The 26,431-nt window shown below is 45.6% G+C and overlaps 6 non-coding genes across 6 annotated transcripts; all 6 read right to left on the bottom strand.

Moving 5' to 3' along the window:
* Positions 1-6,324: 6,324 nt before the first annotated feature.
* Positions 6,325-6,396, bottom strand: TRNAC-GCA (transfer RNA cysteine (anticodon GCA)). Its single transcript has one exon. It is a non-coding gene; the product is annotated as a tRNA-Cys (tRNA).
* Positions 6,397-10,654: 4,258 nt separating this feature from the next.
* On the bottom strand, positions 10,655-10,726 carry TRNAC-GCA (transfer RNA cysteine (anticodon GCA)). Its single transcript has one exon. It is a non-coding gene; the product is annotated as a tRNA-Cys (tRNA).
* Positions 10,727-12,820: 2,094 nt separating this feature from the next.
* Positions 12,821-12,892, bottom strand: TRNAC-GCA (transfer RNA cysteine (anticodon GCA)). The gene has a single exon. It is a non-coding gene; the product is annotated as a tRNA-Cys (tRNA).
* Positions 12,893-14,984: 2,092 nt separating this feature from the next.
* Positions 14,985-15,056, bottom strand: TRNAC-GCA (transfer RNA cysteine (anticodon GCA)). The gene has a single exon. It is a non-coding gene; the product is annotated as a tRNA-Cys (tRNA).
* Positions 15,057-17,146: 2,090 nt separating this feature from the next.
* Positions 17,147-17,218, bottom strand: TRNAC-GCA (transfer RNA cysteine (anticodon GCA)). The gene has a single exon. It is a non-coding gene; the product is annotated as a tRNA-Cys (tRNA).
* Positions 17,219-19,308: 2,090 nt separating this feature from the next.
* TRNAC-GCA (transfer RNA cysteine (anticodon GCA)) lies at positions 19,309-19,380 on the bottom strand. The gene has a single exon. It is a non-coding gene; the product is annotated as a tRNA-Cys (tRNA).
* Between the last annotated feature and the right edge of the window lie 7,051 nt (positions 19,381-26,431).

Here is a 26,431-nt window from a genome sequence, read left to right on the forward strand (position 1 = left end):
AGTGTCCAAAAAGGTACCTGGGGGGGACTCACACAAAGGTGGTCAGGGTTCCCAACAGAAGAAAGAGGGGGGAGATAAACTTACAGATAAGGAACTCTCAAAAGGCCCCCAAAAGAATTCCCAGGGAGGGGGTGGCAACCATTCCTTCTCTAGATTTGGGAGGAAGCCAGGGACATTTGATAAGTCAGGGAGATCCAACCCCAAATGTATGGAGTGTTACCAGTATGGTCACTATAAAGGCGACCCCCAGTGCTCCAAAAGGGCACCGTCCACTACCGGACAGACACCTGGGATAACTAGTGTAGCGCTTGGAGGGGAGATGGACCCAGATAGCTTGGGGGAGCAAGTAGAGATTTCCCTAGTGTCCCTGGGAGAAAGAGAAATGGTGCCCAAAGCCCACATGCCCCGAAATACTTCCAAGTACAGGCAGTGGGTCACCATTAATGGGCAGAAGGTGGAGGCTCTGCGTGACACAGGAGCCAGTATGACTACTATCCAGAGTCAGCTGGTGTCCCCAGAGCAGATAGTCCCTAATACATTCCACCAGGTCATAGTCGCTGACAATCGTGAGAGTCACCTACCGGTGGCTCTGGTTCCCTTTGAGTGGGGGGGGGGTCTCTGGTACTCTGAAAGTAGCTGTGAGTCCTGCCATGCCTGTAGATTATCTGTTAGGCAATGATCTTGAGCACACTGCTTGGAAAGAAGTAGAGCTCAAATCTCACCTGGAGATGTTAGGGTTACCTGAGTGGGTCTGCATGACCACCAGGTCCATGGCTGCCCGGGAAGGGAGTCAAGGGCGTCTGGAGCCTGGAAAAATGGCCCAGACAGCCGCCCAAGAGGGGGGCCCGGGGCGCGGGAAACCTGCCTCCAATGTTCCCACGGGGGTAGACGAGGTCCCTGAGGAAGAGGAGGCCCCCGAGCCAACCGGGGAGGACATAGCTGCCCTGGGTAACCTACCTGAACTTGCTGGCTGGCAAGTAGAGGGGGGGCCTACCAGGGAAGCATTCTGCAAGGCGCAGAGAGAATGCCCCACCCTTGAGGGTCTGAGGAAGCAGGCCACAGACCACGCAGCAGGTGAGGCCTCTGGCGCTCACCATATTTACTGGGAGAATGATCTCCTTTACAGTGAGCGTAGAATTCCAGGTCCTGGGCCACACCGTGTGCTGGTGGTCCCCCAGTGTTACCGGAAATTCCTACTAGGCCTGGCTCACGACATTCCCCTGGCAGGACACCTGGGCCAAGACAAGACCTTTGACAGGCTTAACACCCACTTTCATTGGCCCAGAATGAGGAAAGCCTCAGATAACTTCTGCAGAGCTTGCCCCACCTGCCAGGCTAGTGGGAAGGCAGGGAAACGGCTTAAAGCTCCCCTGATCCCACCCCCAGTCGTTGGCACCCCCTTTGAAAGGGTGGGCATCGACATTGTTGGTCCCTTGGACCCCAAAACTGCCCTGGGCAACAGGTTTATCCTGGTTTTGGTGGACCATGCCACCCGCTATCCAGAGACAATCCCTCTGAGAACAGTGACTGCAAAGGTGGTGACCCGAGCCCTGATGGGAATATTTACCCGTGTGGGATTCCCTAAGGAGGTCGTGTCTGACAGGGGCACAAACTTCATGTCTGTATACATGAAGACCCTGTGGGATGAGTGTGGGGTGACCTACCGGTTTACCACCCCTTATCATCCTCAAACCAACGGGCTGGTTGAGAGATTCAACCAGACCCTGAAAGGCATGATTGGTGGCCTGACTGAGGCCATGAGGCGTAAGTGGGACGTTCTCTTACCTTGCCTGTTGTTTGCTTATAGAGAGGTGACCCAGAAAGGGGTGGGGTTCAGCCCCTTTGAGCTTCTCTATGGTCACCCTGTCAGGGGACCCCTAAGCATCGTTAAGGAGGGCTGGGAGAGAGCTCCCCAAGCCCCTCCCCAGGATGTGGTCAGCTACATGCTGGCCCTCTGCAAACAAACCCAACGCTTCTGGAAAGAGGCCCAGAGTAACCTCGAGGCCAGTCAAGAGGTGATGAAGGAGTGGTACGACCAAAAGGCCACTCTAGTTGAGTTCTCACCTGGAGACAAAGTTTGGGTGATGGAGCCAGTAGAGCCCAGGGCTCTCCAGGACCGCTGGACTGGCCCCTTTGAGATCAAGGAGCGTAAAGGGGAAGCCACTTACTTAGTGGACCTCAAGACCCCCAGGCAACCCCTAAGGGTCCTCCATCACAACCGGCTCAAACCTCACTTTGAGAGGTCTGAGGTCAGTATGCTCCTAGTCACCGATGAGGGCATGGAAGAGGAGAGTGAACCTCTCCCCGACCTCCTCGCTGTCAAAGAAGGGGATGGGTCAGTAGGGGGTGTCATTCTCTCTGACTCCCTGACTCCAACACAAAGAGGGGACTGCTATGAGTTGCTAGAGCAGTTCTCCCCCCTGTTCTCCCTTACACCTGGACTAACCCACCTCTGTGTGCATGACATTGACACAGGTGACAGTGCTCCTGTAAAGAACAAAATGTACAGGTTGTCAGATAAAGTGAAGGCCAGCATCAAGGAGGAGGTCTCCAAGATGTTGACTTTGGGGGTTATTGAGAAATCCAGTAGTCCCTGGGCCAGTCCTGTGGTATTGGTTCCCAAGGCTACTGCCCCAGGTGCGAAACCAGAACTCCAGTTCTGTGTGGACTACCGGGGTCTCAATTCAGTCACCCGGACTGATGCTCACCCCATCCCCCGAGCTGATGAGCTCGTTGACAGGCTAGGCGCTGCCAAGTTCCTGAGTACGTTCGATCTTACTTCCGGGTACTGGCAGATTGGCCTGACTAAGGGGGCTAAAGAAAGATCGGCTTTTTCCACCCCTGATGGCCATTACCAATTCCGGGTGATGCCATTTGGGCTGAAAAATGCCCCCGCTACCTTCCAACGGTTGGTTAACGGGGTCCTAGCTGGTAAAGATGCCTTCTGTGCAGCTTACCTAGACGACATAGCTGTCTACAGTTCCAGCTGGGAGGAACACCTGCTCCACCTCAAGGAGGTGCTTCAGGCCCTGCAACTGGCAGGCCTGACTATCAAGGCTAGTAAGTGCCAGATTGGGCAGGGTTCCGTGGTGTACTTGGGACACCTCATAGGTGGTGGAAGGGTGCAGCCGCTCCAGGCCAAGATTGAAACTATCAAGGCCTGGCAACCACCTAGAACACAGACTGAGGTGAGAGCCTTTTTGGGCCTCACTGGATACTACCGCAGGTTCGTCAAGGGCTATGGCACCATTGTGACACCCTTGACTGAACTCACTTCCAAGAAACAACCTAGGTTGGTGAATTGGACAGAGGCCTGTCAGAAAGCCTTTGATTCTCTGAAGGAAGCCATGTGCACGGCCCCCGTGCTCAGGGCCCCTGACTACTCCCAGGAATTTATTGTTCAGACAGACGCTTCAGAGCATGGCATAGGGGCTGTTCTAGCACAGCTGAATGAGGAGGGCTCAGACCTACCAGTAGTCTTTATTAGCAGAAGACTATTACCACGGGAACAAAAGTGGAGTGCTATTGAGAGAGAAGCATTTGCTGTGGTCTGGGCACTGAAGAAGCTAAGACCCTACCTGTTTGGGACTCACTTCCGGGTTCAGACAGACCACAGGCCCCTCAGATGGCTCATGCAGATGAGGGGTGAGAATCCAAAACTCTTGAGATGGTCCATTTCCCTACAGGGGATGGACTTTACGGTGGAGCATCGCCCAGGGGCTGACCACGACAATGCTGATGGTCTCTCCAGATACTTCCACCTTAGCGATGAGAGCTCCCAGGAGGTCGGGTAGCTCTCCCCACTTTCAGCTGGGGGGGACACATGTTAGACCTGACATGCCTTAGGGTGGTCACCCCTAACTTTTTGCCTGCCTCCCTCCACTTTTTGGACCCTGTTTTGCTGGCTTTTAGACTCTGCGCACTTTACCACTGCTAACCAGTGCTAAAGTGCATATGCTCTCTTCCTTTTCAAAAACGGTAACCCTGGCTCATACCTGATTGGACTATTTAATCTACTTATAAGTCCCTAGTAATGTGCACTACATGTGCCTAGGGCCTGTAGATTAAATGCTACTAGTGGACCTGCAGCACTGGTTGTGCCACCCACTTAAGTAGCCCCCTTAACCTTGTCTCAGGCTTGCCATTGCAAGGCCTGTGTGTGCAGTTTCACTGCCACCTCGACTTGGCATTTAAAAGTACTTGCCAAGCCTAGAACTCCCCTTTTTCTACATATAAGTCACCCTTAATGTGGGCCCTAGGTAACCCCTAGGGCAGGCTGCTGTGAAGGTACAAGGCAGGACATGTACTTGTGTAGTTATATGTCCTGGTAGTGTAAAACTCCTAAATTCGTTTTTACACTACTGTGAGACCTGCTCCCTTCATAGGCTAACATTGGGGCTGCCCTCATACACTGTTGAAGTGGCAGCTGCTGATCAGAAAGGAGCAGGAAGGTCATATTTAGTATGGCCAGAATGGTAATACAAAATTCTGCTGACTGGTGAAGTCGGATTTAATATTACTATTCTAGAAATGCCACTTTTAGAAAGTGAGCATTTCTTTGCACTTAAATCTTTCTGTGCCTTACAATCCACGTCTGGCTGGGCTTGGTTGACAGCTCCTTGTGCATTCACTCAGACACACCCCAAACACAGGGTACTCAGCCTCACTTGCATACATCTGCATTTTGAATGGGTCTTCCTGGGCTGGGAGGGTGGAGGGCCTGCTCTCACACAAAGGACTGCCACACCCCCTACTGGGACCCTGGCAGACAGGATTGAACTGAAAGGGGACCTGGTGCACTTCTTAGCCACTCTTTGAAGTCTCCCCCACTTCAAAGGCACATTTGGGTATAAAACAGGGCCTCTGCCCTACCTCATCAGACACTTGCTGGAGAAGAAACCTGAACCAGAAACTACATCCTGCCAAGAAGAACTGCCTGGCTTCTCAAAGGACTCACCTGTCTGCTTTCTACAAAGGACTGCTGCCTTGCTGTTGCCCTGCTGCCTTGCTGAACTCTTGTCTGGCTGTGAAAGTGCTCTCCAAGGGCTTGGATAGAGCTTGCCTCCTGTTCCTTGAAGTCTCAGGGCCAAAAAGACTTCTCTATTTTACTTGGACGCTCCGTGCGCCGAAAATTTCGACGCACAACTTGTTTCGCAGCGAGAAAAACGCCGCACTCCGACGCTGATCAACGCGACGCTCTGGGGACGATCGAAGATCCGACGCACGGCTTCGCAAGGACAACGCCGCCCGACCTCTAGAGGAGAAATCGACGCGACGCCTGCCGTGAGATCGTAATTTCAACGCGCAGCCCCGCAGATCGAAGTCTAGAGGAGAAATCGACGCGACGCCTGCCGTGAGATCGTAATTTCGACGCGCAGCCCCGCAGACCGACGCGCAGCCGGAGAACAAGCAGGAAAATCCACGCACAGACCCGGGACATCTGGTAATCCCCACGATCCACAGAAAGAGACTGTCCACGTGCCGGAAAACGACGCCGACTTCCCCGCGTGAAAAATAACGACGCAAGTCCGTGTGTGCTGAGGAGAAATCGACGCACACACCAGTTTTCCACGCACCTCTTCTCCTGTGGCCCTCTGAGGAGATTTTCCACCAGAAACCAGGTACTTTGTGCTTGAAAGAGACTTTGTTTATATTCTAAAGACTTAAGACATTTTATATCACTTTTCTGTGATATTTCTACAAGTTTCCATTGCAACCTTATTCTTTTTGACCTACAATTATCCTGATAAATATTATGTATTTTTCTAAACACTGTGTGGTGTATTTTTGTGGTGCTATATGGTGGTATTGTATGATTTATTGCACAAATACTTTACACATTGCCTTCTAAGTTAAGCCTGACTGCTCGTGCCAAGCTACCAGAGGGTGGGCACAGGATAATCTTGGATTGTGTGTGACTTACCCTGACTAGAGTGAGGGCTTTTGCTTGAATAGGGGGTAACCTGACTGCCAACCAAAAACCCCATTTCTAACAAGGATGCACATAAAACTTTGAGCTATTTTGTTTAAATAGTCGTTTTAGTGTGAAATACTTTCAATAAATCCCCAAGAATTGTAGAAAGTGATATAGAAAGAAATTGACAGCTTCTTTCATGTGTGAAGGGGGCACCCAGATTGATCCATGGTGCAGTTACTGGGTGTGAGTGTGAAAACTGTTAATTTTCAACAAGAGTCTTAAGGATGCACATAAAACTTTGAGCTATTTTGCTTAATTAGTCGTTTTAGTGTGACATACTTTCAAAAAATCCCCAGGTATTGAAAAAAGCAATACAGAGAGAAATTGACAGCTTCTTTAAAGTATCAAGGGGGCACCCGGATTTGAACCAGGGACCTCTTGATCTGCAGTCGAATGCTCTACCACTGAGCTATACCCCCTTGTTGTAATATCTGGAAGTGGATGGACTAGAAACTGCTGCTGTGGATCTCATCAGAACGGCTTCCTCTTTTATAGGCTCTCTATACCACCTGCTGATTTATTAGTCACAGGGTCTGGGACACAGCCTGACTCATGTCCCTGGCTACAAGCTGATGGACACACTCAACACACCTGATGCTTCACTATTCACACCAAAATACATAGCATGACAGCAGGTCCTAGGCCAAGGGTGGCAATTCACTCTCAAGCTTACTCTTGCTTCACTAGTCACAGGGACTGCTATGGAGACCAGCTGCTGGTCCTTTCACACAACCCTCTTACGGACGCAGATAAAACCTAAAACTCTTTCTAATTAGTGGTTTTTCTGTGACATACTTTCAAGAAATCTCCAGAAATTGAAATAAGTAAGAGAGAATTTTTTTTTGTTCCTTAAAAAGGAGAAGTGGAAAGCAAGACTTGAACGGGGGACCGCTTGATCTGCAGTCACATACTTTACTGCTGAGCTATACAGATCCTCATTCAAGAAACATGCCTTCACACACACCTTATTACTGCGAGCAGCAGGCTGTAGAGTGCAGACGTCACATATAATACCATGGACTCTGACTAGCACTGAGTTATACCTACTCTGGGATTCCAGCTGTGTGACTAGCTTACTCTCTTGTCTACTCACCATGCTGGAAGTGAGAGTGAGTCTTACTCTCTTCTGCAATCACTCTGTGCCCTAGATTTCAGTCTTAGTCTCTCGTCTGCTCACTCTCTGCAGTAAGTGTGCAAAGCTGTCAGTGACGCAGCCAGTCTAAGCCTCCTAGATCATTTAAAAATCCACTGCCTCAGACATTGACAGAACACAACTCTAGTGAGGAAAGACTTCTTTTTAACAGTGCTTTGGTTAGCAGTACCATACAACTCTCAAACAGTCACTATCTCTTCTTATCGATGCAAGTTCACATAGATGTCTTTTAAAATGCAATTTCTGTGTCCCTCACGTGGTAATGTCTTTAACAATACTATATCTTTGTTTTAGGGTAAAACAATTTGATATGGTATACATATTGGACCAGTCTTACTGTACATTCTAGTAATGGTAAGCTGGCGTGATACTAGTGAAACACACTGGAAACAGTACACAGGCCAGTCACAGTGTACCAGCATTTGGGTCCAGTTTTGTCTAGCCGATGTTACCTTACATACTAATTACAGTAAATAGGTGTGCTACTGGAGAAAGACACAAGTAACAGCATGCAGGCATTTGTTTCTTACACATATTACTATCAGTAAGCACACATGCTACTGTCCAAACTCAGTTCTAACACTGCAGAGACTTCTGTTACAGTAAAAGGACATTTGTGAAAGCATTACGGGCATACAGTGTCCACACACTCACATCTTTGCTGCTGTACAGGCACACAGTGTTTCTTAAAGCACAACAAATCAGCTGTGCTGTGGCAAAAACAGTGGAATTTAGAAATTTGTGATTTGTTTACCCATGTGTTTTTTCTTTGCACCTGCAATATCTGCTATATGCTCAATTATTAGAAGCAATGCTTGTTAATAAATCCATGCCGTAAAACATTATTTGTGTGCTGCACACTACAGAATGTAGAAAGATGTATTAAAGTACACAGTATCATGCTGTGTACACAAATTTCAATTTGTCTCTGTGTGCCAATGTACGAACTCTTGTTTTACTCGAATTGATCCATGGTGCAGTTACTGGACGTGAGTGTGAAAACTGTTAATTTTCGCACAACAGTCTTAAGGATGCACATAAAACTTTGAGCTATTTTGTTTAAATAGTCGTTTTAGTGTGAAATACTTTCAATAAATCCCCAAGAATTGTAGAAAGTGATATAGAAAGAAATTGACAGCTTCTTTCATGTGTGAAGGGGGCACCCAGATTGATCCATGGTGCAGTTACTGGGTGTGAGTGTGAAAACTGTTAATTTTCAACAAGAGTCTTAAGGATGCACATAAAACTTTGAGCTATTTTGCTTAATGAGTCGTTTTAGTGTGACATACTTTAAAAAAATCCCCAAGAATTGAAAAAAGCGATACAGAAAGAAATTGACAGCTTCTTTAAAGTATTAAGGGGGCACCCGGATTTGAACCAGGGACCTCTTTATCTGCAGTCAAATGCTCTACCACTGAGGTATACCCACTTGTTGTAATATCTGGAACTGGATGGACTAGAAACTGCTGCTGTGGATCTCATCAGAACGGCTTCCTCTTTTATAGGCTGTCTCTATACCACCTGCTGATTTATTAGTCACAGGGTCTGGGACACAGCCTGACTCATGCCCCTGGCTACAAGCTGATGGACACACTCAACACACCTGCTGCTTCACTATTCACACCAAAATACATAGCATGACAGCAGGTCCTAGGCCAAGGGTGCCAATTCACTCTCAAGCTTACTCTTGCTTCACTAGTCACAGGGACTGCTATGGAGACCGGCTGCTGGTCCTTTCACACAACCCTCTTACGGACGCACATAAAACCTTAAACTCTTTTTAATTAGAGGTTTTTCTGTGACATACTTTCGAGAAATCTCCAGAAATTGAAATAAGTAAGAGATAAAACATTTTTTTGTTCCTTAAAAGGAGAAGTGGGAAGCAAGACTTGAACTGGGGACCTCTTGATCTGCAGTAAGAATACTTTACTGCTGAGCTATACAGATCCTCATTTGAGAAATATGCCTTCACACACACCTTATTACTGCGAGCAGCAGGCTGTAGAGTGCAGACGTCACATATAATACCATGGACTCTGACTAGCACTGAGTTATACCTACTCTGGGATTCCAGCTGTGGGACTAGCTTACTCTCTTGTCTACTCACCATGCTGGAAGTGAGAGTGAGTCTTACTCTCTTCTGCAATCACTCTGTGCCCTAAATTTCAGTCTTATTCTCTCGTCTGCTTTCTCTCTGCAGTAAGTGTGCAAAGCTGTCAGTGACTCAGCCAGTCTAAGCCTCCTAGCTCATTTAAAAATCCACTGCCTCAGACATTGACAGAACACAACTCTAGTGAGGAAACACTTCTTTTTAACAGTGCTTTGGTTAGCAGTACCATACAACTCTCACACAGTCACTATCCCTTCTAATCGATGCAAGTTCACATAGATGTCTTTTAAAATGCAATTTCTGTGTCCCTCACGTGGTAATGTCTTTAACAATGCTATATCTTTGTTTTATGGTAAAACAATTTGATATGGTATACATATTGGACCAGTCTTACTGTACATTCTAGCAACGGTAAGCTGGTGTGATACTAGTGAAACACACCGGAAACAGTACACAGGCCAGTCACAGTGTACCAGCATTTGGGTCCAGTTTTGTCTAGCCGATGTTACCTTACATACTAATTACAGTAAATAGGTGTGGTACTGGACAAAGACACAAGTAACAGCATGCAGGCATTTGTTTCTTACACATATTACTATCAGTAAGCACACATGCTACTGTCCAAACTCAGTTCTAACACTGCAGAGACTTCTCTTACAGTATAAGGACATTTGTGAAAGCATTACGGGCATACAGTGTCCACACACTCACATCTTTGCTGCTGTACAGGCACACAGTGTTTCTTAAAGCACAACAAATCAGCTGTGCTGTGGTAAATACAGTGGAATTTAGAAACTTGTGATTTGTTTACCCATGTATTTTTTCTTTGCACCTGCAATTTCAGCTATATGCTCAATTATTAGAAGCTATGCTTGTTAATAAATCCATGCCGTAAAACATTATCTGTGTGCTGCACACTACAGAATGTAGAAAGATGTCTTAAAGTACACAGTATGATACTGTGTACACAAATTTCAATTTGTCTCTGTGTGCCAATGTACGAACTCTTGTTTTACTCGAATTGATCCATGGTGCAGTTACGGGGCGTGAGTGTGAAAACTGTTAATTTTCGCACAACAGTCTTAAGGATGCACATAAAACTTTGAGCTATTTTGTTTAAATAGTTGTTTTAGTGTGAAATACTTTCAATAAATCCCCAAGAATTGTAGAAAGAGATATAGAAAGAAATTGACAGCTTCTTTTATGTGTGAAGGGGGCACCCAGATTGATCCATGGTGCAGTTACTGGGTGTGAGTGTGAAAACTGTTAATTTTCAACAAGAGTCTTAAGGATGCACATAAAACTTTGAGCTATTTTGCTTAATGAGTCGTTTTAGTGTGACATACTTTCAAAAAATCCCCAAGAATTGAAAAAAGCGATTGAGAAAGAAATTGACAGCTTCTTTAAAGTATTAAGGGGGCACCCAGATTTGAACCATGGACCTCTTGATCTGCAGTCAAATGCTCTACCACTGAGCTATACCCACTTGTTGTAAGATCTGGAACTGGATGGACTAGAAACTGCTGCTGTGGATCTCATCAGAACGGCTTCCTCTTTTATAGGCTGTCTCTATACCACCTGCTGATTTATTAGTCACAGGGTCTGGGACACAGCCTGACTCATGCCCCTGGCTACAAGCTGATGGACACACTCAACACACCTGCTGCTTCACTATTCACACCAAAATACATAGCATGACAGCAGGTCCTAGGCCAAGGGTGCCAATTCACTCTCAAGCTTGCTCTTGCTTCACTAGTCACAGGAACTGCTATGGAGACCGGCTGCTGGTCCTTTCACACAACCCTCTTACGGACGCAGATAAAACCTAAAACTCTTTTTAATTAGAGGTTTTTCTGTGACATACTTTCGAGAAATCTCCAGAAATTGAAATAAGTAAGAGAGAATTTTTTTTTTTGTTCCTTAAAAGGAGAAGTGGGAAGCAAGACTTGAACTGGGGACCTCTTGATCTGCAGTCACATACTTTACTGCTGAGCTATACGGATCCTCATTTGAGAAAAATGCCTTCACACACACCTTATTACTGCGAGCAGCAGGCTGTAGAGTGCAGACGTCACATATAATACCATGGACTCTGACTAGCACTGAGTTATACCTACTCTGGGATTCCAGCTGTGGGACTAGCTTACTCTCTTTTCTACTCACCATGCTGGAAGTGAGAGTGAGTCTTACTCTCTTCTGCAATCACTCTGTGCCCTAAATTTCAGTCTTAGTCTCTCGTCTGCTCACTCTCTGCAGTAAGTGTGCAAAGCTGTCAGTGACTCAGCCAGTCTAAGCCTCCTAGCTCATTTAAAAATCCACTGCCTCAGACATTGACAGAACACAACTCTAGTGAGGAAAGACTTCTTTTTAACAGTGCTTTGCTTAGCAGTACCATACAACTCTCACACAGTCACTATCTCTTCTAATCGAGGCAAGTTCACATAGATGTCTTTTAAAATGCAATTTCTGTTTCCCTTACGTGGTAATGTCTTTAACAATGCTATATCTTTGTTTTATGGTAAAACAATTTGATATGGTATACATATTGGACCAGTCTTACTTTACATTCTAGTAACGGTAAGCTGGCGTGATACTAGTGAAACACACTGGAAACAGTACACAGGCCAGTCACAGTGTACCAGCATTTGGGTCCAGTTTTGTCTTGCCGATGTTACCTTACATACTAATTACAGTAAATAGGTGTGCTACTGGAGAAAGACACAAGTAACAGCATGCAGGCATTTGTTTCTTACACATATTACTATCGGTAAGCACACATGCTACTGTCCAAACTCAGTTCTAACACTGCAGAGACTTCTGTTACAGTATAAGGACATTTGTGAAAGCATTACGGGCATACAGTGTCCACACACTCACATCTTGGCTGCTGTACAGGCACACAGTGTTTCTTAAAGCACAACAAATCAGCTGTGCTGTGGTAAAAACAGTGGAATTTAGAAACTTGTGATTTGTTTACCCATGTATTTTTTCTTTGCACCTGCAATATCTGCTATATGCTCAATTATTAGAAGCAATGCTTGTTAATAAATCCATGCCGTAAAACTTTATTTGTGTGCTGCACACTACAGAATGTAGAAAGATGTATTAAAGTACACAGTATCATGCTGTGTACACAAATTTCAATTTGTCTCTGTGTGCCAATGTACGAACTCTTGTTTTACTCGAATTGATCCATGGTGCAGTTACTGGGCGTGAGTGTGAAAACTGTTAATTTTCGCACAACAGTCTTAAGGATGCACATAAAACTTTGAGCTATTTTGTTTAAATAGTCGTTTTAGTGTGAAATACTTTCAATAAATTCCCAAGAATTGTAGAAAGTGATATAGAAAGAAATTGACAGCTTCTTTCATGTGTGAAGGGGGCACCCAGATTGATCCATGGTGCAGCTACTGGGTGTGAGTGTGAAAACTGTTAATTTTCAACAAGAGTCTTAAGGATGCACATAAAACTTTGAGCTGTTTTGCTTAATTAGTCGTTTTAGTGTGACATACTTTCAAAAAATCCCCAAGAATTGAAAAAAGGGATACAGAAAGAAATTGACAGCTTCTTTAAAGTATTAAGGGGGCACCCAGATTTGAACCAGGGACTTCTTGATCTGCAGTCAAATGCTCTACCACTGAGTTATACCCCCTTGATGTAATATCTGGAACTGGATGGACTAGAAACTGCTGCTGTGGATCTCATCAGAACGGCTTCCTCTTTTATAGGCTGTCTCTACACCACCTGCTGATTTATTAGTCACAGGGTCTGGGACACAGCCTGACTCATGCCCCTGGCTACAAGCTGATGGACACACTCAACACACCTGCTGCTTCACTATTCACACCAAAATACATAGCATGTCAGCAGGTCCTAGGCCAAGGGTGCCAATTCACTCTCAAGCTTACTCTTGCTTCACTAGTCACAGGGACTGCTATGGAGACCGGCTGCTGGTCCTTTCCCACAACCCTCTTAGGGACGCAGATAAAACCTAAAACTCTTTTTAATTAGTGTTTTTTCTGTGACATACTTTCGAGAAATCACCAGAAATTGAAATAAGTAAGAGAGAATTTTTTTTTTGTTCCTTAAAAGGAGAAGTGGGAAGCAAGACTTGAACGGGGGACCTCTTGAGCTGCAGTCACATACTTTACTGCTGGGCTATACACATCCTTTTTTCCAGATATGCCTTCACACACACCTTATTACTGCATGCAGCAGGCTGTAGAGTGCAGACGTCACATATAATACCATGGACTCTGACTAGCACTGAGTTATACCTACTCTGGGATTCCAGCTGTGGGACTAGCTTACTCTCTTGTCTACTCACCATGCTGGAAGTGAGAGTGAGTCTTACTCTCTTCTGCAATCACTCTGTGCCCTAAATTTCAGTCTTAGTCTTTCGTCTGCTCACTCTCTGCAGTAAGAGTGCAAAGCTGTCTGTGACTCAGCCAGTCTAAGCCTCCTAGCTCATTTAAAAATCCACTGCCTCAGACATTGACAGAACACAACTCTAGTGAGGAAAGACTTCTTTTTAACAGTGCTTTGGTTAGCAGTACCATACAACTCTCACACAGTCACTATCTCTTCTAATCGATGCAAGTTCAAATAGATGTCTTTTAAAATGCAATTTCTGTGTCCCTCACGTGGTAATGTCTTTAAGAATGCTATATCTTTGTTTTATGGTAAAACAATTTGATATGGTATACATATTGGACCAGTCTTACTGTACATTCTAGTAACGGTAAGCTGGCGTGATACTAGTGAAACACACTGGAAACAGTACACAGGCCAGTCACAGTGTACCAGCATTTGGGTCCAGTTTTGTCTAGCCGATGTTACCTTACATACTAATTACAGTAAATAGGTGTGCTACTGGAGAAAGACACAAGTAACAGCATGCAGGCATTTGTTTCTTACACATATTACTATCAGTAAGCACACATGCTACTGTCCAAACTCAGTTCTAACACTGCAGAGACTTCTGTTACAGTATAAAGACATTTGTGAAAGCATTACGGGCATATAGTGTCCACACACTCACATCTTGGCTGCTGTACAGGCACACAGTGTTTCTTAAAGCACAACAAATCAGCTGTGCTGTGGTAAATACAGTGGAATTTAGAAACTTGTGATTTGTTTACCCATGTATTTTTTCTTTGCACCTGCAATTTCTGCTATATGCTCAATTATTAGAAGCAATGCTTGTTAATAAATCCATGCCGTAAAACATTATCTGTGTGCTGCACACTACAGAATGTAGAAAGATGTATTAAAGTACACAGTATCATGCTGTGTACACAAATTTCAATTTGTCTCTGTGTGCCAATGTACGAACTCTTGTTTTCCTCGAATTGATCCATGGTGCAGTTACTGGGCGTGAGTGTGAAAACTGTTAATTTTCGCACAACAGTCTTAAGGATGCACATAAAACTTTGAGCTATTTTGTTTAAATAGTCGTTTTAGTGTGATATACTTTCAATAAATCATCAAGAATTGTAGAAAGTGATATAGAAAGAAATTGAAAGCTTCTTTCATGTGTGAAGGGGGCACCCAGATTGATCCATGGTGCAGTTACTGGGTGTGAGTGTGAAAACTGTTAATTTTCAACAAGAGTCTTAAGGATGCCCATAAAACTTTGAGCTATTTTGCTTAATTAGTCGTTTTAGTGTGACATACTTTCAAAAAATCCCCAGGTATTGAAAAAAGCGATACAGAAAGAAATTGACAGCTTCTTTAAAGTATTAAGGGGGCACCCGGATTTGAACCAGGGACCTCTTGACGTGCAGTCAAATGCTCTACCACTGAGCTCTACCCCCTTGTTGTAATATCTGGAACTGGATGGACTAGAAACTGCTGCTGTGGATCTCATCAGAACGGCTTCCTCTTTTATAGGCTCTCTATACCACCTTCTGATTTATTAGTCACAGGGTCTGGGACACAGCCTGACTCATGCCCCTGGCTACAAGCTGATGGACACACTCAACACACCTGCTGCTTCACTATTCACACCAAAATACATAGCATGACAGCAGGTCCTAGGCCAAGGGTGCCAATTCACTCTCAAGCTTACTCTTGCTTCACTAGTCACAGGGACTGCTATGGAGACCGGCTGCTGGTCCTTTCCCACAACCCTCTTACGGACGCAGATAAAACCTAAAACTCTTTTTAATTAGTGGTTTTTCTGTGACATACTTTCGAGAAATCACCAGAAATTGAAATAAGTAAGAGAGAATTTTTTTTTTGTTCCTTAAAAGGAGAAGTGGGATGCAAGACTTGAACGGGGGACCTCTTGATCGGCAGTCACATACTTTACTGCTGGGCTATACACATCCTTTTTTCCAGATATGCCTTCACACACACCTTATTACTGCATGCAGCAGGCTGTAGAGTGCAGACGTCACATATAATACCATGGACTCTGACTAGCACTGAGTTATACCTACTCTGGGATTCCAGCTGTGGGACTAGCTTACTCTCTTGTCTACTCACCATGCTGGAAGTGAGAGTGAGCCTTACTCTCTTCTGCAATCACTCTATGCCCTAAATTTCAGTCTTAGTCTTTCGTCTGCTCACTCTCTGCAGTAAGAGTGCAAAGCTGTCAGTGACTCAGCCAGTCTAAGCCTCCTAGCTCATTTAAAAATCCACTGCCTCAGACATTGACAGAACACAACTCTAGTGAGGAAAGACTTCTTTTTAACAGTGCTTTGGTTAGCAGTACCATACAACTCTCACACAGTCACTATCTCTTCTAATCGATGCAAGTTCAAATAGATGTCTTTTAAAATGCAATTTCTGTGTCCCTCACGTGGTAATGTCTTTAACAATGCTATATCTTTGTTTTATGGTAAAACAATTTGATATGGTATACATATTGGACCAGTCTTACTGTACATTCTAGTAACGGTAAGCTGGCGTGATACTAGTGAAACACACTGGAAACAGTACACAGGCCAGTCACAGTGTACCAGCATTTGGGTCCAGTTTTGTCTAGCCGATGTTACCTTACATACTAATTACAGTAAATAGGTGTGCTACTGGAGAAAGACACAAGTAACAGCATGCAGGCATTTGTTTCTTACACATATTACTATCAGTAAGCACACATGCTACTGTCCAAACTCAGTTCTAACACTGCAGAGACTTCTGTTACAGTATAAGCACATTTGTGAAAGCATTATGGGCATACAGTGTCCACACACTCACATCTTGGCTGCTGTACAGGCACACAGTGTTTCTTAAAGCACAACAAATCAGCTGTGGTGTGGTAAATACAGTGGAATTTAGAAACTTGTGATTTGTTTACCCATGTATTTTTTCTTTGCTCCTGCAATTTCTGCTATATGCTCAATTATTAGAAGCAATGCTTCTTAATAAATCCATGCTGTAAAACATTATCTGTGTGCTGCACACTACAGAATGTAGAAAGATGTATTAAAGTACACAGTATCATGCTGTGTACACAAATTTCAATTTGTCTCTGTGTGCCAATGTACGAACTCTTGTTTTACTCGAATTGATCCATGGTGCAGTTACTGGGCGTGAGTGTGAAAACTGTTAATTTTCGCACAACAGTCTTAAGGATGCACATAAAACTTTGAGCTATTTTGTTTAAATAGTCGTTTTAGTGTGATATACTTTCAATAAATCATCAAGAATATTAGAAAGTGATATAGAAAGAAATTGACAGCTTCTTTCATGTGTGAAGGGGGCACCCAGATTGATCCATGGTGCAGTTACTGGGTGTGAGTGTGAAAACTGTTAATTTTCAACAAGAGTCTTAAGGATGCACATAAAACTTTGAGCTATTTTGCTTAATTAGTCGTTTTAGTGTGACATACTTTCAAAAAATCCCCAGGTATTGAAAAAAGCGATACAGAAAGAAATTGACAGCTTCTTTAAAGTATTAAGGGGGCACCCGGATTTGAACCAGGGACCTCTTGATCTGCAGTCAAATGCTCTACCACTGAGCTATACCCCCTTGCTGTAATGTCTGGAAATGGATGGACTAGAAACTGCTGCTGTGGATCTCATCAGAACGGCTTCCTCTTTTATAGGCTCTCTATACCACCTTCTGATTTATTAGTCACAGGGTCTGGAACACAGCCTGACTCATGCCCCTGGCTACAAGCTGATGGACACACTCAACACACCTGCTGCTTCACTATTCACACCAAAATACATAGCATGACAGCAGGTCCTAGGCCAAGGGTGCCAATTCACTCTCAAGCTTACTCTTGCTTCACTAGTCACAGGGACTGCTATGGAGACCGGCTGCAGGTCCTTTCCCACAACCCTCTTACGGACGCAGATAAAACCTAAAACTCTTTTTAATTACTGTTTTTTCTGTGACATACGTTCGAGAAATCACCAGAAATTGAAATAAGTAAGAGAGAATTTTTTTTTTGTTCCTTAAAAGGAGAAGTGGGAAGCAAGACTTGAACGGGGGACCTCTTGATCTGCAGTCACATACTTTACTGCTGGGCTATACACATCCTTTTTTCCAGATATGCCTTCACACACACCTTATTACTGCATGCAGCAGGCTGTAGAGTGCAGACGTCACATATAATACCATGGACTCTGACTAGCACTGAGTTATACCTACTCTGGGATTCCAGCTGTGGGACTAGCTTACTCTCTTGTCTACTCACCATGCTTGAAGTGAGAGTGAGCCTTACTCTCTTCTGCAATCACTCTATGCCCTAAATTTCAGTCTTAGTCTTTCGTCTGCTCACTCTCTGCAGTAAGAGTGCAAAGCTGTCAGTGACTCAGCCAGTCTAAGCCTCCTAGCTCATTTAAAAATCCACTGCCTCAGACATTGACAGAACACAACTCTAGTGAGGAACGACTTCTTTTTAACAGTGCTTTGGTTAGCAGTACCATACAACTCTCACACAGTCACTATCTCTTCTAATCGATGCAAGTTCAAATAGATGTCTTTTAAAATGCAATTTCTGTGTCCCTCACGTGGTAATGTCTTTAACAATGCTATATCTTTGTTTTATGGTAAAACAATTTGATATGGTATACATATTGGACCAGTCTTACTGTACATTCTAGTAACGGTAAGCTGGCGTGATACTAGTGAAACACACTGGAAACAGTACACAGGCCAGTCACAGTGTACCAGCATTTGGGTCCAGTTTTGTCTAGCCGATGTTACCTTACATACTAATTACAGTAAATAGGTGTGCTACTGGAGAAAGACACAAGTAACAGCATGCAGGCATTTGTTTCTTACACATATTACTATCAGTAAGCACACATGCTACTGTCCAAACTCAGTTCTAACACTGCAGAGACTTCTGTTACAGTATAAGGACATTTGTGAAAGCATTATGGGCATACAGTGTCCACACACTCACATCTTGGCTGCTGCACAGGCACACAGTGTTTCTTAAAGCACAACAAATCAGCTGTGGTGTGGTAAATACAGTGGAATTTAGAAACTTGTGATTTGTTTACCCATGTATTTTTTCTTTGCACCTGCAATTTCTGCTATATGCTCAATTATTAGAAGCAATGCTTGTTAATAAATCCATGCCGTAAAACATTATCTGTGTGCTGCACACTACAGAATGTAGAAAGATGTATTAAAGTACACAGTATCATGCTGTGTACACAAATTTCAATTTGTCTCTGTGTGCCAATGTACGAACTCTTGTTTTACTCGAATTGATCCATGGTGCAGTTACTGGGCGTGAGTGTGAAAACTGTTAATTTTCGCACAACAGTCTTAAGGATGCACATAAAACTTTGAGCTATTTTGTTTAAATAGTCGTTTTAGTGTGATATACTTTCAATAAATCATCAAGAATTGTAGAAAGTGATATAGAAAGAAATTGACAGCTTCTTTCATGTGTGAAGGGGGCACCCAGATTGATCCATGGTGCAGTTACTGGGTGTGAGTTTGAAAACTGTTAATTTTCAACAAGAGTCTTAAGGATGCACATAAAACTTTGAGCTATTTTGCTTAATTAGTCGTTTTAGTGCGACATACTTTCCAAAAATCCCGAGGTATTGAAAAAAGCGATACAGAAAGAAATTGACAGCTTCTTTAAAGTATTAAGGGGGCACCTGGATTTGAACCAGGGACCTCTTGATCTGCAGTCAAATGCTCTACCACTGAGCTATACCCCCTTGTTGTAATATCTGGAACTGGATGGACTAGAAACTGCTGCTTTGGATCTCTTCAGAACGGCTTCCTCTTTTAAAGGCTCTCTATACCACCTTCTGATTTATTAGTCACAGGGTCTGGGACACAGCCTGACTCATGCCCCTGGCTACAAGCTGATGGACACACTCAACACACCTGCTGCTTCACTATTCACACCAAAATACATAGCATGACAGCAGGTCCTAGGTCAAGGGTGCCAATTCACTCTCAAGCTTACTCTTGCTTCACTAGTCACAGGGACTGCTATGGAGACCAGCTGCTGGTCCTTTCACACAACCCACTTACGGACGCAGATAAAACCTAAAACTCTTTCTAATTAGTGGTTTTTCTGTGACATACTTTCAAGAAATCTCCAGAAATTGAAATAAGTAACAGAGAATTTGTTTTTGTTCCTTAAAAGGAGAAGTGGGAAGCAAGACTTGAACTGCGGACCTCTTGATCTGCAGTCACATACTTTACTGCTGAGCTATACAGATCCTCATTCACGAAATATGCCTTCACATACACCTTATTACTGCGAGCAGGAGGCTGTAGAGTGCAGACGTCACATATAATACCATGGACTCTGACTAGCACTGAGTTATACCTACTCTGGGATTCCAGCTGTGGGACTAGCTTACTCTCTTGTCTACTCACCATGCTGGAAGTGAGAGTGAGTCTTACTCTCTTCTGCAATCACTCTGTGCCCTAAATTTCAGTCTTAGTCTCTCGTCTGCTCACTCTCTGCAGTAAGTGTGCAAAGCTGTCAGTGACTCAGCCAGTCTAAGCCTCCTAGCTCATTTAAAAATCCACTGCCTCAGACATTGACAGAACACAACTCTAGTGAGGAAAGACTTCTTTTTAACAGTGCTTTGGTTAGCAGTACCATACAACTCTCACACAGTCACTATCTCTTCTAATCGATGCAAGTTCACATAGATGTCTTTTAAAATGCAATTTCTGTGTCCCTCACGTGGTAATGTCTTTAACAATGCTATATCTTTGTTTTATGGTAAAACAATTTGATATGGTATACATATTGGACCAGTCTTACTGTACATTCTAGTAACGGTAAGCTGGCGTGATACTAGTGAAACACACTGGAAACAGTACACAGGCCAGTCACAGCGTACCAGCATTTGGGTCCAGTTTTGTCTAGCCGATGTTACCTTACATACTAATTACAGTAAATAGGTGTGCTACTGGAGAAAGACACAAGTAACAGCATGCAGGCATTTGTTTCTTACGCATATTACTATCAGTAAGCACACATGCTACTGTCCACACTCAGTTCTAACACTGCAGAGACTTCTGTTACAGTATAAGGACATTTGTGAAAGCATTACGGGCATACAGTGTCCACACACTCACATCTTTGCTGCTGTACAGGCACACAGTGTTTCTTAAAGCACAACAAATCAGCTGTGCTGTGGTAAAAACAGTGGAATTTAGAAACTTGTGATTTGTTTACCCATGTATTTTTTCTTTGCACCTGCAATTTCTGCTATATGCTCAATGTTAGAAATGGGGTCTTTGGTTGACAGTCAGGTTACCCCCTGTTCAAGCAAGGACCCTCACTCTAGTCAGGGTAAAAGAGAATCACCCTCAGCTAACCCCTGCTTACCCCCTTGGTAGCTTGGCAGAGCAGTAGGCTTAACCTCAGAGTGCTAGGTGTAAAGTATTTGTACCAACACACACAGTAACTTAATGAAAACACTACAAAATGACACAACACCGGTTTAGAAAAATAGGAAATATTTATCTAAACAAAACAAGACCAAAACTACAAAAATCCGACATACACAAGTCAAGTTATGAATTTTTAAAGATTAAACTCAAAAATAGCGCTTAGAAACAAAAAATGCTTCAATGAGATGTTAACACGGCGTCGTGACGGAGTCGTTCCCAACAAGCCGACACCAGCGGCGCCGGACACGGAGTCGTGTAGACCCCCAAGTACAGTACCTTTGGTGAAGAGTGAAAACAAGCCGATGCGCGAAGTCGGGGATCGCGGCGTCTGTGCGAAACGTTGAATCGGTGCACTTCGAGCGGCGTCTGTCACGACGTGGTGCGGTGACTTCCACGGAGTCATGGACTTCAGCGGGGCTGCAGCGGCGTCGGGCCTGCGAAGAGCATCGCGTTCCAGCGAAGGTCACGGCTTCAGGTGCAGGCGGCGTTACCGGATTCAGCAGCGGCGTCGGTCCGGAGTCGTCCAAAGTCGATTTTCTTGGATTTCCACCAGCTTTTCTTTCAAGGGCCCAGGGACTGGATCGGACACCACTTGTCAGAGCAGGAGTCTCTCCAGAGACTCCAGGTGCTGGCAGAGAGAAGTCTTTGCTGTCCCTGAGACTTCAAACAACAGGAGGCAAGCTCTAAATCAAGCCCTTGGAGATTTCTTCACAAGATGGAAGGCACACAAAGTCCAGTCTTTGCCCTCTTACTCTGGCAGAAGCAGCACTGCAGGAAAGCTCCACAAAGCACAGTCACAGGCAGGGCAGCACTTCTTCCTCAGCTATCAGTTCTTCTCCAGGCAGAGGTTCCTCTTGATTCCAGAAGTGTTTCTAAAGTCTGTAGATTTGGGTGCCCTTCTTATACCCATTTTAGTCTTTGAAGTCACCTTTCTTCAAAGGGGACTCACACCTACTTGTGAAATCCTGCCTTGCCCAGGCAAGTCATCAGACACACAGCAGGGGGTTGGAGCCGGCATTGTCAGAGGCAGGCACAGTCCTTTCAGATAAGAGTGACCACTCCACCCCTCCCTCCTAGCAGAGATGGAAATGCAGGTTACACCCCAGCCCCCTTTGTGTCACTGTCTGGTGTGAGGTGAAAAACAACCCAACTGTCAAACTGACCCAGACAGGGAATCCACAAACACGGCAGAGTCACAGAATGGTTTAAGCAAGAAAATGCTCACTTTCTAAAAGTGGCATTTTCAAACGCACAATCTCAAAATCAACTTTACTAAAAGATGTATTTTTAAATTGTGAGTTCAGGGACCCCAAACTCCACATGTCCATCTACTCTCTAGGGGAGTCTACGCTTTAATCATATATAAAGGTAGCCCCCATATTATCCTATGAGAGAGACAGTCCTTGCAACAGTGAAAAACTAATTTAACAATATTTCACTGTCAGGACATATAAACCACATTACTATATGTCCTACCTTAACCATACACTGCACCCTGCCCTTGGGGCTACCTAGGGCCTACCTTAGGGGTGCCTTACATGTAAGAAAAGGGAAGGTTTAGGCCTGGCAAGTGGGTACACTTGCCAAGTCGAATTTACAGAGTAAAAATACACACACAGACACTGCAGTGGCAGGTGTGAGACATGATTACAGGGTTACTTGTGTGGGTGGCACAACCAGTGCTGCAGGCCCACTAGTAACATTTGATTTACAGGCCCTGGGCACCTCTAGTGCACTTTACTAGGGACTTAACAGTAAAACAAATATGCCAATCATGGAGAATCAATTACGTACACATTTTAAACAGGAGCACTTGCACTTTAGCACTGGTTAGCAGTGGTAAAGTGCCCAGAGTAACAAAAACAATAAAATCAGAGTCCAGCACCCATCAACAACCTGGGGAACAGAGGCAAAAAGTTAAGGGAGACCACGCCAAGGATGAAAAGTCTAACACGTGTCCCCCCCAGCTAAAAGTGGGGAGCAACTACCCAACCTCATGGGAGTTCTCATCACTAAGGCGGAAGAACCTGGACAGACCATCAGCATTGGCGTGCTCTGTACCAGGACGATGTTCCACCGTAAAGTCCATCCCCTGTAGGGAAATGGACCACCTCAACAGTTTTGGATTCTCACCCCTCATCTGCATTAACCATCTGAGGGGCCTGTGGTCGGTCTGAACTCGGAAGTGAGCCCCAAACAAGTAGGGTCTTAGCTTCTTAAGTGCCCAGACCACAGCAAACGCTTCACGTTCTATGGCACTCCACCTACGTTCCCTGGGTAGTAACCTCCTGCTAATGAAGGCTACGGGTTGATCTAGGCCCTCTTCATTAAGCTGTGAGAGTACTGCTCCAATACCATGCTCTGAGGCGTCTGTTTGCACAACAAACTCCTTGGAGTAGTCAGGTGCCTGCAGCACAGGTGCTGTGCACATGGCAGCCTTCAGGGCATCAAAAGCGTTCTGGCAAGCCTCTGTCCAGATCACTTTCTTGGGTTGCTTCTTAGAAGTCAACTCCGTAAAGGGGGTAACAATGGTACCATATCCCTTAACAAACCTCCTGTAATATCCTGTGAGACCTAAAAAGGCTCTCACTTCAGTCTGGGTCTTGGGAGGCTCCCAAGCCAGAATCGTGTCAATCTTAGGCTGTAGGGGTGCCAACTGGCCACTCCCCACCTGGTGTCCTAAGTACACCACAGAACCCTGCCCTATTTGGCACTTGCTTGCCTTAATAGTGAGGCCTGCCTTCTGCAGGGCCTCTAACACTCTCCAGAGGTGTTGCAGGTGTTCCTCCCATGTGGAACTAAACACAGCAATGTCATCCAGGTAGGCGGCACTGAACTCATCCAGTCCTGCCAACACCTGGTTGACCAACCTCTGAAAGGTGGCAGGGGCATTCTTCATCCCAAAGGGCATCACATTGAAGTGGAAGTGCCCATCTGGGGTAGAGAATGCTGACCTCTCCTTTGCCCCCTCAGTTAAGGCAATCTGCCAGTACCCAGATGTTAAATCAAACGTACTGAGGTACTTGGCAGCTCCTAACTGATCAATGAGCTCATCAGCTCGGGGATGGGGTGTGCGTCAGTCTTGCTGACCACATTGAGACCCCGGTAGTCCACACAGAAGCTAAGTTCTGGAGTGGCACCAGGAGCAGCAGCCTTTGGGACCAAGACCACTGGGCTAGCCCAAGGACTGCTGGAGTTCTCAATAACCCCTAGGGTTAACATTTTGGAGACTTCCTCCTTAATGCAAGCCCTGACCCTGTCAGTCACCCTGTAAACCTTATGTTTAACAGGTGTACTGTCCCCAGTGTCCACATCATGTGTGCACAGGTGTGTGACTCCTGGGATCAGGGATAACAGCGAGGCGAACTGTCCCAGCACGTGGCGACAGTCCCTCTGCTGTTCCTCAGTCAGGGAGGGGGAGAGGATCACTCCCTCCACAGACCCATCTTTCTCTCCTGCAGACAGGAGGTCAGGAAGAGGCTCACTCTCTTCCTCCACCCCGTCATCTGTCGCTAGGAGCATGGATAGCTCAGTTCGCTCAAAGTGTGGTTTGAGGCGGTTGACATGTAGGACCCTCAAAGGGTTTCTGGGGGATTGCAAGTCTACCAGATAGGTGACCTCGCTCTTTCTTTCCACCACCTCAAAAGGCCCAGTCCACTTATCTTGGAGAGCCCTAGGCTCCACTGGTGCCATGACCCACACTTTTTGTCCAGGCTGAAACTCAACCAGAGTGGCATTCTGGTCGTACCACCGTTTCATATCCTCCTGGCTTGCTTCCAGGTTCTCCTGAGCGAGACTCCTGAAGCGGGCAGTCTGGTTTCTTAGTGCCAGCATGTAGCTAAATACATCCTGGGGTGGTTTACTAGGAGCTTTCTCCAAAGCCTCCTTCACCAGACTGAGCGGTCCCCTCACAGGGTGGCCATAGATGAGCTCAAAGGGGCTAAAGCCAAGTCCCTTTTGAGGCACCTCCCTGTAAGCGAACAGAAGGCATGGCAAGAGAACGTCCCACTTACGCCTCAAGGGCTTTGACAGGCCCTGAATCATGCCTTTCAAGGTGTGGTTGAATCTATCAACCAGACCATTACTTTGGGGGTGGTAAGGGGTGGTGAACTTGTAGGTTACCCCACACACCTTCCACAGAGACTTCATATAAGTAGATATGAAGTTTGTACCTCTATCAGATACCACCTCCTTGGGGAACCCCATGCGGGTAAAAACCCCCATCAAGGCACGTCCCACCACGGGTGCAGTGACCGTCCTTAGAGGAATGGCTTCTGGGTACCGTGTGGCATGGTCCACCAAGACCAGGATGAACCTGTTGCCCATGGCTGTCTTGGGATCCAGAGGCCCCACAATGTCAATTCCTACCCTTTCAAAGAGAGTACTGACTACAGGTAAAGGTTGGAGGGGAGCTTTGCATTTCTTCCCACTCTTGCCACTTGACTGACAAGACCTACAATAAGCAGCTGACTGCTTGTGCATCAAGGGCCAGTAAAAGTGGGAGACAAGCCTCTTATAGGTCTTGTCCTGCCCTAGATGTCCTGCCAAAGGCACATCATGAGCCAAACCCAGTAGGAAGGCCCTGAAGTACTGGGGTACCACCAGCATACGAGCTGACCCAGGCTCAGGAACCTTAGGCTCACTGTACAGGAGGCCATCCTCCCAATAAATCAGGTGAGTACCTGGCGCCTCGCCAGCCGCCTGGGCTGCAGCCTGCTGCCGCAGCCCCTCAAGAGTAGGGCAATCCTTCTGCGCTGTGCAGAATGCTTCCCTGGTGGGTCCCCCTTCCTGCTGCCACTGCGACAGCTCAGGGACCTCCCCCAGTTCAGCCACCTGTTCCCCTGTAGGCTCCGGGGCATCACCCTCAGGCTCTGCCTCCTCCCGGACCGTGGGAACTTCTGGGGCCGGTTTCCCGTGCCCCCTGCCCTTCCTCTTCTTGGCAGTCCCCTGGGCCACTGTTTCAGGCTCCAGGGGCTCTTGACTACCCTGATTGGCTGCCATAGACCGGGTGGATACGCATACCCACCCAGGCAGACCCAACATCTCCAAATGAGACCTGTGTTCCACCTCCTTCCAAGGGGAATCCTCCAGGTCGTTACCTAGCAAACAATCAACAGGCATGGTTGGACTCACAGCTACTTTCCAGGAACCTGAGACCCCCCCCATTCAAAGGGAACCTGCGCCACTCTGCAGAGGCGCTCAGAGTTGTCTACCGCAACTACTTGGTGAAGTATCCGGGGATCAATCTGCTCTTCAGACATCAGGTGACTCCTCACTGTAGTCACACTGGCTCCTGTGTCTCTCAGAGCCTCTACCCTCTGTCCATTGATGGTCACCCATTGCCTG

The sequence above is a fragment of the Pleurodeles waltl genome, chromosome 4_1 (assembly GCF_031143425.1).
Source record: "Pleurodeles waltl isolate 20211129_DDA chromosome 4_1, aPleWal1.hap1.20221129, whole genome shotgun sequence".
NCBI classification, from domain to species: Eukaryota; Metazoa; Chordata; class Amphibia; order Caudata; family Salamandridae; genus Pleurodeles; species Pleurodeles waltl.